This window comes from Meleagris gallopavo, chromosome 6 (genome assembly GCF_000146605.3).
Source record: "Meleagris gallopavo isolate NT-WF06-2002-E0010 breed Aviagen turkey brand Nicholas breeding stock chromosome 6, Turkey_5.1, whole genome shotgun sequence".
Lineage (NCBI taxonomy): Eukaryota > Metazoa > Chordata > Aves > Galliformes > Phasianidae > Meleagris > Meleagris gallopavo.
In genome coordinates this window covers 19,092,679-19,103,215 of record NC_015016.2, presented here as the reverse complement: position 1 = coordinate 19,103,215, position 10,537 = coordinate 19,092,679, and positions in this window count along the sequence as shown.

The window sequence follows — 10,537 nt, the reverse complement described above, 5'->3', positions numbered from 1 at the left end:
CGTCAGCGGCTGTGCGGGACGGACCGCGCGTCGTGCTAGGAGAGCTGCGGGTCAGCCGAGGGCGTCCGCTCCCCGCAGCGCTCGCGGATTCTTAAGCGATGCTTCCCTCCGCGCACGTCCCCCCAACAGCGCGGTCCTTCGTGGTCCGGTTACCTTCCTTCTGCCGCTCGCAGCCCCTCGCCTCCGCGCTGCCGCCGGCCCAGAGCCTCCGCGCTGCCGAATTGCCATGAGGCGGCTGTTCGGTTGCTAGGAGACCGAGCCCTCCGCAATCGCTCCTTATCGCCCTGTGCAAACGCCGCCTGCCTTCCCAGCGCTGGTGACGTTGTGTTCTGGATATCTTTTCTGCGAAAATGCGGTTAAGTATGATGACGAACTGCAGATTTAGATTTAGAAGGTGCTTGGCGTTACAGTGTAACCAAGGAAGCGTTTGGCAGGTAGCAGGAACTAAATGGGGTTCTGCAGATAGAGATTATAGTGCTGTAAAGGGCGCGGATGCAGCTCCCGTCAGTGGGGTTCAGCTCGAACTGCGGCTTTGCCCTCTTTGCCCTCCTGCAGATCGATGTGTGCCCACTCTCTGAAACCATCCGGCCCCAGGTGTGCCCTTCCCTCCGCTCTTCTCCATTCGTTCGGCAGGGCTGCACGAGATGCGGCTTCTGTGTTGGCTGCAGAAGCTCCGGGTGCTCCATGCCATAGTTCCAGTCCTGCCTCATTCCGCTGCTTGCTGTGTCCTTGAAACGATGACTAGAAGTGAACAGGATCTCCCTGAGCAGTTCCATCACAGAAGGGGCAAAGGTGAGGCGAGTACTCTTAATGGGAGAGTTTGTGTGTTGGGCATTAATAAATTCAGCTATAAACTACAAGGGCTGCTCTGAAAGTACTGGCTCCTATTATGTTGGCCCATGACATAAGAGGTGAACGTCGCTCTGTCAGTAGAATTGAACCTTCCCACCAATATTCCACTACATTTTGTTGCCATGCAACAGGTGGCACAGAGGGGCAGAACGTTATCTAACGTGGAAGCGCAGATGAAGCAAAGGTATGGAATTGAATTCCTCCATGTGAGAAAAGTGCTGCCCACCAGTATTCACTGATGTTTGTTGAACGTTTGTGGAGCCCCAAGGGTGGATGTGAGCACAGTGAGGTGGCGGGTGCTGCGTTCCAGCAGTGGTGAGGGCAGTGTGAAAGATGAGCCATGTTCAGGACAGCCGTGAAGGTGGCTATGATTCCAGCATGCAGGCTCATGTTTATCACTGCCAAAAATGCACAACTGATGATTGTGACTGTGTTGAAAAATAGTGCTTTGTAGTTGAGAAGTTGTGCTAGCAAACAGTGCAATTGTGCTCTTTGTATCTGTTGTAGTTTGCATAGAAATAAATAAAAGTGCTATTTTTGGAGTGGCCTACATATACTAAAGGCAATGGAATTGGCAAAGGCAGCAGATGAGGTAGACGTCTTTGTCTCCTCATTTCCTCCTTTCTTTTTTTTTTTTCTTTTTTACTACTTCAGATTCTGACTGCAGTTCTGTCCACCCATGTCCATGGTGTACCTTAACATTTTGAAATAGGTGAACTTTTCAAAATGTCTCATATTACAGATATTTAATACCATGGAGTTGAATGTGAGGCTTCATTTTGCTTGGCAAACCCGAAAGTCTGGTTTTGCATCCCTGGAGTGCAACTGCCAGGGATCATGGCCTATGTGTAGCACCTCGTGCATACGTATGTGATACACTTTTTCACACTGATTTGTTTACTGAGTTATCTTATTCCTAAGCTGGTTTGAAAGGAGAATTTCAAAAAGCAAAGGTGGAACGAGCTGTAATTTAACAAAGGTCAGATATGGCCTGACTATTAACATCGGTGTGCACAATGTTTGCTTGGCCACTGCATAATAGCTATTTCACACTGTATGCGGAGATTTGCATATCACACACACAGAAGCAGTCTTTTCCCTCTCAGATATTGGTGAGTTATGGAACACAAAGAGATCTGTTTCCTCTAAGGAGATACTTTGCATGTGCAGCAGCAGCAAACTCCTCTACAAACCTTCTGTTGAGCTACACAGCAGCGTGATGCTGGGTGGTGTTCATTCTTTCCCTGTGCGAGCGTTCATGGAACCCACCTGGTGCAAACTTCCAATGTGGCCACCTCCATTTCCAAGGTGTTGGAGCCAATATTCAGCTGTGTACATAGCTCCCTGGACAAAATCCATTGATTCACATGGACTATCTGATTGAGATGCTCTTCATTTTGTGGTATGACAGTTGTGCATGGCTGTCTGGAATGTAGCTTGTCCGTCATGTTGATGTCTCCACTGCTGAAATGCACCACCCACCACTTCACTGTGCCAAATCCACTGTTTGCTCTCCATAAACATTCAGCAAACATCAATGAATATCAGTGGGAGATACTTTATCCACGTGTGGGAATTCAGTTCCACCTCTTTGCTTAATACACGTTTCCACGTTAGACACCATTTTGTCAGATTGCCCTTCTGCTGCCAACAAAATGTGAAGGAATATTAGTGGGAAGGTTCAACTTCTATGCCATATCACCAACATCCATCTCTGAGGTTGTGGGCCAGCATTATAAAGTAGGAGAATTGCTTTAGGAGCAGTCTTGTAGTTAAGAGGAATGACAGAAAGTTAATGCAGAAGACAAAATATTGTGATTCGACAAGTCAGTGACTGAATACATGTTTAGTTAGATATCTAAGGCAAAACTCTGATTTCTTTCTGCAACCTACTTTCTATGTGTTAATGGCTGGTAAGGAACCAGCTTTAATAGGCCAAATTTTACATATTTCCACAGTTATTTGTTTTTTCTTGATGATTTGTTCAATTATAAATGATTTTATCTTGAATTAATTTATGCCAATATTTTTATGAATCATCATCAAAGACCACAGAAATATATATATGGATGAGTAATTTCCATATTTTTTAGCTGCAAGCTCCTTTTTTTGTTCTCCATTCATTTTTAGTTAAAGAGATGAGCATATTAAATATTATATTTTATTTGCTTATTAATATTATTTATTTATAAAATAAATCCTATCATCTTTCAGACTCAGTGAGATCATTCTTCTCTACAGAACTTACTATTCGCTCTTTGTGAGCATGTGAATCCACAAATTGTAGCTGCAGGCAAGCTGGACTACCTGAAGTACATGTATAATTTATGCCTATGCTAAATCCTAGAGCGAAACAAAGGCCTTCAGGAAAGCAAACAGTTTCAATTTATCACCATGACCTGCTTGACTTGGAAAGGCACACACTTAGTTGGTGTTAGGTCCATGTAGTCCATATAGTGCTAGAACCACAGAGTTGTAAAACTAATTTATTGTCAACTATTTGAGAAAAGTGGATTATAAAACAATAAAGAAAATGGTTATCTGTGCTTATTACTCCCTTTTTCTTTTACTTGAAGAAACACCTGGTGGCTTTAAGTCTGACTTCCTATCATGATAAGGAACTTCATTTGCTGTATTTCTTGCACAAACAATGGAATTGCCATGCAATAATACACCTCACTGATCTGTAAAGTTAGAAATACTGTCTGCATTTAAACAATGTATAATCTCTGTGTTGCTATCCATGCCAATTAGATGTGCTTTAAACAAATAATTAATTTAAAACAATCCATTGTATTCAGCATGTGCCAAAAATTTGAATGATGCACTTTGAGTGGCAGACTTGAAGAATAATTTCTGAATCTTGCTGATATTTTAAAGCACATTTTAAAAAGCGTGAGGGAAAGGCAATTTGTTCATTACAAAAATTAAAGAATGTTAAATATCTTTATATTTTGACTGTAAATGTCAGACAAGTTGGAATACGCTCTCATCCTGAATGTTCTACAAGAAAAGCATTTCCCACGATGTTTCCGTCCTGCTTAGACACCCAAAGCCCACTTCAGAATGCCTTGGGCTACACCTACATGAGTCAGAGCTAGGAGCTGTAACTATTTTATGACTTTTTTAGAGTCAAAATAAGCCAGTGCAGCTCTCCAGAATGACATTCACTTATCACTAAACTGAGAAAATGGTATTCACCTTCAGTGCCACGGTATGTGGTGGGAAGGCATGCAGGAGCACTGAAAGGTTATGAAGTCTGCTGCGATTCCCTCGGATGGATGGAATGAAACCTCAGTCTCATCCACAGTGCTCTACAGAAGTAGCTCTTGGCAGGTATTATTCTGTAATCCGTTCTTGAGATTTTCTCAAGGAATGCTATTCGGTATGGACATAAATCACACCGACAGGTGTGCTAATAATTAGTTAGGCTGCCATAACAAAATGTACTTTCTGGCCCTGCTGTGTTTGTAGAAATGGCCTTGATAAACCAACTTCGGCACTTAAGAAAAATGTATCTCTTTTTATTCTTGTTACTGATATATTTCTGAACAGATAAGTACATTTCCATTTATTCTACATCTACGTGCAAGTTAAAAGGTAGCCAGTGCAAATACTTTCTCTGTCAAATCCTATAGAAATGATACATCAAAGGTCCCAACCAAAAAAGGTGAATTTCAGAATGGCTTGAAGAGTAGCCAACACTTATGGGTACATTCTTTTGTTTGCCTGTCTCATACCCGTTCCTGGCAAAAGCAAAAAGGTTCCATGGATGGCTGCCAGAGATTCAAGCATCAATATCGTATATTTGTGCTAGGGGAGAGTTGACAGAAGATTTTAGTTCATTCACGTTTCCTTATTTTTCCTTAGAAAACAGAATAACACAGAAAGCTAAATAAAAATGTTGGAATTAATATTGGAAATCAAGCTTTTGCATTAGTACAAATACATTATTATCTGAAATATCTGTGATGAGAAATGAGGTACAAATTAGCATGCAGAACAAAGTTCCCTCCTACTTTCCAACCATTAATTGTTCAATTCTCTTGGTCCTTTTGAACTGATACTGCATTTTGAGCTCCTTTAGAGTTAGTTTTCTTCTCTTTTGATTTTTTGTCTCTTGTTGGTTGTTTTCTCTTTTAATTAGGAAGGACTGTTTCTTTCATGTTTTCTTAACATGTAAAGAAACATATTTTTACAAAGTCTGTTGTTATGAGTTTCTAGCTATGGAAGAACAGGGAGGGGAGACATGCCATTTTACTATCGTATAACACTAATAACAAAAATTACCTCTGTACAGCATTCAGAACTAATTCCTAGGGGGAAAAAGAAAAAAAAAAGCAAATAGCTATAATAAAGAAACAAAGCAATCATTTGAAGGGTTTGCTATTATTTGATTTAACAGATTAGTTTGCTACTATTTGATTTAACAGATTAGTAAGAAGGCACCACATACTGTATGCAGTAAGCTGTATTTCAGCATGCATGTATGTGAGAAAACTGGAAACAAATGACTTTTGCTATTGTATTTTCATTTAAAGAAAATATTTGGCTTAGTGTAAGTATTAGAGCAATTGTTTATTTTCTAACTGCATTTTCTACAATGCATTTGCCACTCTATTTCTTTCACTGAAGACTTTTGCTGTATTTGTTCCTCACCTCTATTTCTGGTAGCTACAATGCTAAAAGCAAGACGATTTCTCATTTTGAGGCAATAGCACTATCTAGTGATGGGAAAGTGCAGCTGCATTCTTATGTTTTAGACTAGCTTAGTGTCTCAGCCCTTTAGAAACCAAATGATGATTTTACCTTCTCTAAAAAAAATGACCATCAGGCAGTATTCATAACTGTCATCCTTCCCCCTCTGATCTTAATTCTATTTAGGAGGGCAAATGTGAGCATTTAAGCAATTTCACTGGATGCTTTTGGTATCTTCCAAACACAAAATGAAATACAATGCTTTAAAAGATTAAACTTGCACCACTGATGTATGTGAAAATGATTTTGTTAGAACCAAGTCAAGTAATTCCAAAACCAAAATACACTCCAATGAGTTTTAAGACTGTTATATATGGTCAAACACAGGTTTTGCTGTTACAAATTTACACCAGCTAGCCGTGGCTCCTGCAATGGAATTTCGTTGTATTCTAGATGAATAGGATTTTGCTTGTAATAAAACATCTACTGAATTGGGCAAAACATCACAATGGGTGCTGCACGGTGAAAAAATGAACTGAAGATTGCAATTTGCCATTAATCCTGCTACAGTGACTACAGCTGTTAAAGCTAATTCAGCTGACACCTGATCTTTTGTACTGTGTGAAAAAGAACCAGGATTTAAACTAGTTCTACCAGCATGACTAAAAACTCCAGAGAATTATTCCGCTTTATGTTATACAATTAGCATCAAAAAACTGATTTTTCTGTTTTGTTTTGCAAGTTGTTAAAAAAGCATATGTAACAGTTCTTTGGGTTGGGGGGTTTCTTTCCCTCCCCCCAGGGATAAGACATAAATTGGCATTAGCCAAGACCATTATTCAGTTAAAGTTTCACTCCTCTGCGGTCTTGGGCCTTCTCACAAAAGACCCATTGGTATGCCATATGCCATGCCTGCAATCTGCACTGTATGGCCAGCAGCTCTTTCAACAACCTTTTCTCATCTGTGCTAAGAAACACAGGGGATAATGGAAGAACTTAGGGCATTAGAAAGGATGCTGCAGCAGTGTAAAATGCTTAGTCTTTTGTGCAGGCAGTAACAAATCACCTTTCTTTGTGTTTTCTCTCACTGCTGCACCAGACATGCCTTCCTAGTACATTACTGAAGATCTGAATGCCCAGCTCTAGAAAAGATATTCTTTTAGCATTTCAGTGCTGTGACCTCTTAACTCTGAGGTCAGAGCAAGTCTTGTTTGTTTTGAAGCTTAACGTAATTTAGCAGAAAGAAAAGGATTAAATGAGAGAGACTATAGCAAAAGAAACTCCCAGTGGAAGAGACAACTACTTTTTATACCGAGAGAGAGGATTTTGTCTGGAGGACAGACAAATAGTCTGCATATCCTTTACATGTCTCCAAAGGATGAAAAGAGAACACAAAGAAATGAAAGAAAAATAGATATATTCAAAATTATAGGAGCAAACAGCGCAGTTATAGGGTTGCTGGAGAACTCGAGTGCAATCACTCAAACTTTTACCTATTCAGCACATCGTGTTACTGTTCTCCTGGGGAAGGAAAACCAAATAAGGAAAAGGGCTTTGCTCCCTGCATACACATATCCCTGACATATAATCACGCATTTGAAATGCGAGAGGTATTATCAGACCTGGCACTACAGATACCACCTAGTAAACGTGCATGTATCAAACTGCACGTTTTTGTTTTTGTAAAGACAGGCAGAGTATGAGATATGTTATCTATGCCAACCCATGCAGTTGTGAAGGAATTGATCTCCAACTTCCTCTGAGCCCAGCCCATCATGTAATTTCTTCCAGTGTGCAGTAGGTTGGTGAGGCTGTCGTGGGGTAAGGATGTTTCTATTGGCTCCATCAGCAGAAACAGCCTTTTGTTTCCAAGCTCAGTTCCCGTCCTAGTATGTATATTAGGCTGCTGCCAGGAAGTGCATTTGCTGTTTGCCACTTGGTTCTCCCTCGCCCAAGGATGGCATTTTGTTCATGTCACAGTATGCATTCAGGAACAGGAGATGTCTGTAGTACACAGACTTCAACATAGAAGTAATTTGTGGATGCTCACAAACAAGTCATAGTAGCATATCCCATTCAGGTGAGCCTATGATGATGTGTGGTGATGTGTCGTTACAGCAAATATGTGAAAGGAAAATTTCAAGCTGGAAAATAGAGGATTCTTGGAGATCTGTGCCCAGCTTACATCATAATGTCCAGTCCCTGAGAGTACAAAAAAGATTACTCAAGGCATCTAGAAACAGCCTAATCCCATGACTCCATTACTACACCAGTTAGGATTAGAGATGATGTTGCAATTCATGATGTGTAAGGCTAAATGAAGGGCAGTCGGCCCATGCTAAAAAGGATATTGGATACAAAGGAAGTCATAAAGGTACTTCCATCTGGGTACACCAAGGACTGTAACACAGCTGACTAACCATACTTCTGTTTTAACAGTCAGTTTACTGTAGCCTTATTAGAACTCAACATGATTGAAATATAACTAACTGACCAGCATCCATGATTCAGGCCCATTTCTAAGGGGATTGATCACAAGTTGATATCTGCAGAGAATGTCAGCCTTCAAAGGCCAGTCTAAGCTTGTCAAGCATCAGAATAAGAACAAATGTAGGTCTGAGTCTGCTTGCAAGGAGTTTACAAAGAAGGCTGAGATCTTGGCATATTGAAATAGGAAAGCTGGAATACTGCCGAAAGTTGCTTCAGGGAAGTCGTCGAGAAGGCAATGCTTTGGAGAAACTATTGCCCTGTGACAGTATCTGCAGGACACTGAAGGATGACTGAGAAGAGCAAAGCTGCTTTTCTTCTCAACATTTAATGTAAAAGGACTGTAAAGGGCTACCTGACAATAGCAGAGAAAAGGCTAGAAAAGGACAAGAGACATATCAGTTATCAGCTGTGCTGTTGTAGTTATTATGTCTAGTAAAATTGCCAATGTCTAAAAATATATCTCTGGTATTTCTCCCATTAGTCCTACATTTAACAACATAAACTTCATTAAAATGGAGGATAAAACAAGCAAGACACATTCAAATGCAGCAGTTTGCTCCAATTTTATAGAAGAGTAATAAAAGGTAGGATAAATAAGTGGCTGTTACCCAGTGTGTCCCAGGGGCACAGACATTAATGAGGAATTGGCCAGCTTCGCTGACTGTGCTTGCCCAATATTTCTTCCTGCAATTTGCTTCTCACCTCCCTGCTCTGGCTTTTTATGACAATATTCTCATTTTCCCAAATACTTTGGATTCACTATTATAAAACACAGTATGGGAGCCCGTTAAGAACCAGGGATTACCCATAAAATACAACAATTTAAGGCTAAGCAGGCTCTTCCAGAGATCTTTTCTTTGCAGGTAGAAAAGAAGGAAAAGAGGTAATGAAAAGCTATTAACAAAAGACCCTGACAAAAAAAAGTAAACAGCAACAAAAACCACACAAACAACAACCCTAAATGAATGCAGTGTTTACCTGTTATTGTACATTTTCAAAATGTAGTTTCTAACATTTAGATCTCCGGAAAAAACAAACAAACAAACAAACAACAGGAGGCTGCATGAGGTGCTCCCCAGCAGAACCAGTGTTCTTGTACTGTGGGCAGTGACTGATGTGCCAAGGCTCACACTTTCACTGTGCTCGCCCAGGCTGTGCAAAGCTGCTGAGAACTGTACATCTGGCACCTACACAGCTGCCCAAACCTACAGCTCTGCCAGGGCAAATCTTTAGTGTCGGTAGGTGTAAGCAAGGCGGTGCTGAGCAGCAGCTTCCTACCTCTATTCATGATCAGCATGGGAGGCACTTCTCATACATACAGTAGTACAGCATGCTTACTAAAATCTGAAAAAATAACTTTTTATAGAGTTCTTCATGATCTGAAGAAGTTTATGCACAGTACTGCAGTTTTAAACCAAGTCAGCTAAAGCAAATGATGAAGCGGCATTGCACGTGACTACTAATGGCCTTCTTGAAGTATGTGTGAAGAATAAAGGTTTATATTTAGCACTTTCTTTCTAGTTTTCTCAGCAGAATTAATTCACTTCAGCATTTTCTAAGGGAAAAAGGCAAAACTGCCCATTAATGAAGTTCACACAGGCATCAAAATCCCTGTACCTATAGCATCTGTAAGTTTCCCAAGGCAAGCTCTTCAGTAAACACACCTGAAGGTATCAGCCTTGTAAATGCTCTCTTTCCCAGACAAAATAACACAGCTCTAAGAATCATCATTATGGTTGGAAAAGACCTCTAAGATCACCTAGTACAGCCATCAATCCATGCCCACTGACCATATCCCTCAGTGCCACATCTTAACGTTTCTTGAGCATCTCCGGGGATGGCGATGCCACCACCTCCCTGGTTAGTCTGTGCCAGTGCCTCACTGCTCTTTCTGAGATTTTTTTTCCTCATACTCAGCCCGAACCTCCCCTGCCACAACATAAGGCCATTCCCTCTCATCCTACCACTGTTACCTGGGAGGCTGACCTGCCACAGCCTCCTTTCAGGCACTTGTATACAGTGACGAGATCTCCCCTGAGCCTCCTTTTCTTCAGACTGAGCAACCCCAGCTCCCTCAGCCGCTCCCCATCAGATTTGTGCTCCAGACCCCTCACAGCTCCACTGCCCTTCCCTGAACACATTCCAGGACCTGCATGTCTTTCTTGCACTGAGGGGCCCCCAACCGAACACAACAAGGCAGCCCCGTGGATGAGTTCTGATGGCTACAGATCACCCTTAAAGACCACCCCGCGAACCTAAGCTTCGAGTCCCACATCGCCTAGCGGCTCGTGTTTTTCTTTAAAACACTCCGATAGGGCTGGCGCGCTCCAGACCCCTGGCCCTAAGGGGCAGCCCTCAACTTGAGGCAGCCACAACGAGCCAGCCTCGGCCTGCCCGCGCCAGGGGCGGGCTCCGTATGATGAAACCTGCCCGCGGCTTTCAGCAGGCGGCAGGGGAGGAGCTCGGCTACCTCACGCTGTCAGGCAGCGGACACGGC